Source organism: Salvelinus sp. IW2-2015, linkage group LG16, assembly GCF_002910315.2.
Source record: "Salvelinus sp. IW2-2015 linkage group LG16, ASM291031v2, whole genome shotgun sequence".
NCBI lineage: Eukaryota > Metazoa > Chordata > Actinopteri > Salmoniformes > Salmonidae > Salvelinus > Salvelinus sp. IW2-2015.
This window is the reverse complement of record NC_036856.1, coordinates 30,578,957-30,584,174: the sequence shown is the minus strand read 5'-3', so window position 1 is coordinate 30,584,174 and position 5,218 is coordinate 30,578,957. Positions and strand designations below refer to the sequence as shown.

General features: G+C 42.9%; 1 pseudogene; it reads left to right on the top strand.

The window, feature by feature from the left end:
• LOC111975458 (cadherin-2-like) overlaps positions 1-5,218 on the top strand; it is an 86,621-nt pseudogene that overhangs the window by 65,800 nt on the left and 15,603 nt on the right.

Sequence of the window (5,218 nt, the reverse complement as noted above, 5' to 3'; positions counted from 1 at the left end):
CTGTGTGTGTGTGGTTGTGTGTGTGTTGTGTGTGTGTTGTGTGTTGTGTGTGCGTGTGTGTGTGGTGGTGTGTGTGTGTGTGTGGTGTGTGTGTCGTGTGTGTGTGTGTGTGTGTGTGTGTGTGGTGTGTGTGTTTGTGTTGTGTGTGTGTGGTGGTGTGAGGGTAGTTGTCAGGTAACATTACTATATATTACCATCTCTAGTCGGTTGAAAAGAGAAACAACATGGTGCAATTTCTCCAATGAGGCTGTTTACTCTCCATCTCAGGGGTTTAATGTAAAAACACACACACACACACACACACACACACACCACACACCACACACGCACACAACACACACACACACACACACACACACACACACACACACCACACACACACCACACACACACACACACACACACTAAAACACACACACACTCAACACAATAAAACAACACAACTACTAAACACACACACACACTCACCACACACATAAAACACACACACCACTAAAACACACTCACACCACAATAAAACACCACACACACTAAACACACACCACAAAACACACCATTAAAAACACACACACACACACTAAAACACACACACTAAACACACACAACCTCACACACACTAAAAACACAAACACTAAACAACACACACACACACACACACACACAACACACACATCACACACACACACACACCACACACACACACACACACACACACACACACCACAACACACCACACACACACATACACATCAGGTAAGAGAACACTCTGGGGACATCAGTAAGGTTATGGAATCAAGCAGGCATTGATGGGCAACACTTGCTTGTTAACAACAAGATGTTCAATTTAACACTACGCCTTAATTACTTTGGACTTAGCCATGTGAACAACAGGACGTTTACATGGGTTTAGGAGAAAGAGAGAATAATGAGGTCAGAGAGGGAGACAGACAGAGAGAGACAGAAGAGAGAAGAGAGAGAGAGAGAGAGAGAGAAAAAAGAGAGAGAAAGAGAGAGAGAGAGAAGAGACAGAGAGAAGAGAACAGGAGAGAGAGAGAGAGAGAGACAGAGAGAGACACAGAGAGAAGAGAGAAAAAGGAAAAGAAGAGAAAGAGACAGAGACAGAGAGAGGAGAACGAGACAGAGACATGAGAGAGAGTGGAAGAGAGAAAGAAAGAGAAACAGAGAGAGAGAGAGAGATCCTATAGGCATGCTAAATTATCTGTGATGCTAACAAATGACGTAATATTAATAAGCTGGCTTCGGAGTGCACAGAAATTGAGGCCCAAACATTATCTGAACAAATAACATCTTCTGTTCCCTCTGGAGTACCGAGCCTTCTTCACACAGAAGGGTTTGTCTGGGTTTAAAAACAGTTTCGCTGTTAACCAACAGAACTGGTGTTTTAGATGTCAGTCAATGCCATGTCTAATAGGCCATGTCACTTTTTTTTTTTGCAAGAGGTGCTCGGCAGAAAAGTTGGAACAGAGTTGATTACTGTGTACACCCCCCTCCAAAAATAAAAACATTGAGACCTAACCTGAGAGAAATATTTAAGCGGTGACTCTTGGTAATAAGCACAACAACAAAACATCTGAATAAAAGGACGAACAAATCAAGGAAACCGACCTCTTTTGTATCTGTAGTTTACTGGTAAACCAGGAGAGAGAGACGGGACTGTAATATCAGCTTAGCTGATCAAATAATATTATAGAAACAGACATGCAGATGTGATAACTCTGTTGTCGCAGAGAATTCTCCAGGCGGCACCAACAATTGCAACAACTTGTATTAGAAGTTAATCAAGGCTTCTAAAGTTTGTTCATTCACTTTAAACTGTCATGACTTGATTTGCCATACCAAAACAACGGCATCCAACCCTCACACACACACACACACACACACACACACACACACACACACACACAGGCATATGTGTGCCTCAGACAGCCTCCCTAACATACTGATCTCTCTCTTCCTCATTCCCTTACTCACTCTCCTAGTGTGTTGAATCACATGTATCTCTCTTTGCATCTCTTATTTAGAAGAGGTCAGATGTAGCTGTTGATGGGGTGTTGTTTTGAGAAGTTTGGTTTTTGAAAAATGGTTTTGGGTTTGGAGTAATATTATGTATGACAGCATGATTCCTGTTTGTTTTGAATGCTGTAATGTGCCTATGAGATTCTTATTACGCTGGGTTTCTGGCAGTGGTTGGAACCAAACATTTCCAATCGTTTCATTCTGAACAGACCCACTATTTTTGTTTGTTTTTCGTTCCACTGTTCAGACCAGCAAAATAAAGTTCTGAACCGGTTCGAACCACCATTGTTCCTTTCTGTTCCTATTTTAACCTGTGAAACCAAATGTTTTTGACATTTAGCTCATTAAATGACTTCACCAATCAGTGCGGATAGAGAAGACAAGCTAGTTGTTTACATGGGTGATGGACAGACAAGTGTAGCCCATGGCYCAAGATACGACTGAAAATGTGCAGGTGGAGAGAGAGCTAGAGAGGGTTGAGGAGGAGACTTGAAATGCTGGACATCTTGTTATGACATGCATTATATGAATTAGGTCCACAGAATTATACCTAGGAGGAGCGGCTTCTATGAAGTAACTTTGAATGTCCTTTGACATAGCTTGAGATAGCTAACAAGCTTGAGTGTGCAGAGTGGTACCAGAATTAAAAACACGTCTTACCTTTTTGTAGTTAATAAATCCAACGTGAAACATGATAACTAGGCCTGTTGTATCCTTAACTAGCATTGAAAAAGTGAATCCATTATTCTATAGCTAATAAAAATCAGGCTCACTATCTCCTGAATCAAGCATTAATGTAACGTTAGTACAGTCAGTAGCCTATGCTTCGGAGGGGGGAGTGGAAGGTAGCCTAAACACACACAGGCAAAGATTTTTCGCTTGCAGGCAGACACTGGAATACGTTTTTGAGTGACAGAGTGAGGGCTTTGCCTATGCGCTTAGTTGGTTTTGTTGTTGTAATAGATGGCTGGAACGTAAAATAATATTATTAGCCAGTTCCCATGCATTTAAAATAACGGTTCTGTTCCGGAACAGTATGGATCACTTTCGTTCCGGGATCGGTTTCTGTTCCTTGAAAAGAAAAATCAGTTCTGTTCTCTGAACCGGTTCCAACCCCTGGTATCAATTCTCAACGTATAAATAGGTCAGTACAGTATCTATGTTGCACCAAACAGGTTGCAATTTTGTAATTTTTTGTAATATTCCTTCCTATCTAAGGGGCCTTTTTCTCCTCTTTGCTTATCTCACTGGTCTCTCCTTCTCTCTCTCCATCCCTCCATCCTCTCTCAGGCATTCCCCCTGCCAGTGGTACGGGTACGTTACAGATGTACCTTTTAGACATAAACGACAATGCTCCTCATGTCTTCCCTCCGGAAGTGGAGATGTGTGAGAAGCCTGAGCCCAACGCCATCAACATCACKGCCAGCGACCCCGATCTGACCCCTAACGCCGGCCCCTTTGCCTTCGAACTGGCCAACCGGCCAGCAGACGCACGACGAAACTGGACCCTCACACGCCTCAATGGTTYGTGTTTTATCTTTCCTGTCTTTCTTCCACTCCCTGTCACTACATTACTCTATTGCCCTCAATGAAATTCAAAAATGCTTTATTGCCATGACAAAATAACTTGTTCAAAATTGTTCCCCATCTCGCTATGTCTCTTTCTTTCTCTCACCTTCCCTATATTACTCTCTCTCTCAATTCAATTCAATATACTGACATGTAAAGTCTTAATTGACATGAAAAGTAAAACACTTACATTYCCAAAGTAAACACTTAAGCTGAGTGTACAAAACGTTAGGAACACCTGTTCTTTCCATGACAAAGACTGACCAGGTGAATCCGGATGAAAGCTATGATCCCTTATTGATGTCACTTCTTAAATCCACTTCAATCAATGTAGATGAATGGGAGGAGACAGGTTAAAGAAGTATTTATAAGCCTTGAGACAATTGAGACATGGCTTGGGAATGTGTGCCATTCAGAGGGTGAATGTGCAAGACAAAAGATTTAATGCCTTTGAACGGGGTACGGTAGTAGGTGCCGGCTTGAGCGTGTCAAGAACTGCAACACTGCTGGGTTTTTCACGCTCAACAGTTTGCCGTGTGTATCAAGAATGGTCCACCACCCAAAGGACATCCAGCCAACTTGACACAACTGTAGGAAGCATTTGAGTCAACATGGGCCAGCATCCCTGTCGAATGCTTTTGACTTCTTGTAGAGTTCATGTCCTGATGAATTGAGGCTGTTCTGAGGGCAAAAGGGGGTACAAATCAATATTAGGAAGGTGTTCCTAATGTTATGTACACTTAGTGTATAACAACGATGGTCAAATAAGACAGAAATATACTAGACTGTTAGTGATAAAGCAATAATAATGTATTGTTAATAGTGATAATAATATTAACAGCAATTACAACAAATAATAATAATGAGAATAATAAAAAATAAAACCTGTAGCCTTCTAGTGGTAACCTGACTTCTTGACTTCTAGTGGTAACCTGACTTCTAGTGGTAACCTGACTTCTAGACTTCTAGTGGTAACCTGACTTCTAGTGGTAACCTGACTTCTAGACTTCCTAGTGTAACCTGCACTTCGTATCAATGTAACGCTGACTTCGTAGACTTCTAGTGGCTATAGCTGACATCTCCATCTCCCTGTTACATCCTGCTCTCTTTGTCTGCTCGTCTCCATCGGGCGGCTTGTTTAATCTATCGCATGGTGCGTCTTATCATCGCTCCTTGATACTCCCCCTCCCTCCTCCCTGGCGTCGCTCCCTCCCTCCCTCCCTCCCTCCCTGCCCATACTCTCTGCCTCTACTCGCTCTCTCTCTCTCTCTCATCTCTCTCTCTCTCTCTCTTCTCTCTCTCTCTCTCTCCTCCTCTCTCTCAGTGTGATTATGCTCAGATCAGGCTTCGGACTAAGTTTTCTGGAGAGTGTATCTACGGTTCCAATCATTCATCACTGAGACCAGGACAACCTGCCCATGTCCAATAACATCCTACCTTGAGGTCAAAGGTGTGTCAGTGTGATCACCATGGAATTGCTCCTGGTCTCTAGGCGTTGCTAAGGGAGTGGGGAGTACTGTATCTACCTGGATAAGCGGTCCTGTATAGGAAGGGTCGCTCTGGTAGTTATGTAGTTCTCTTCCTACTCGCTCTGGGCGCGGCTTGTAGGGAG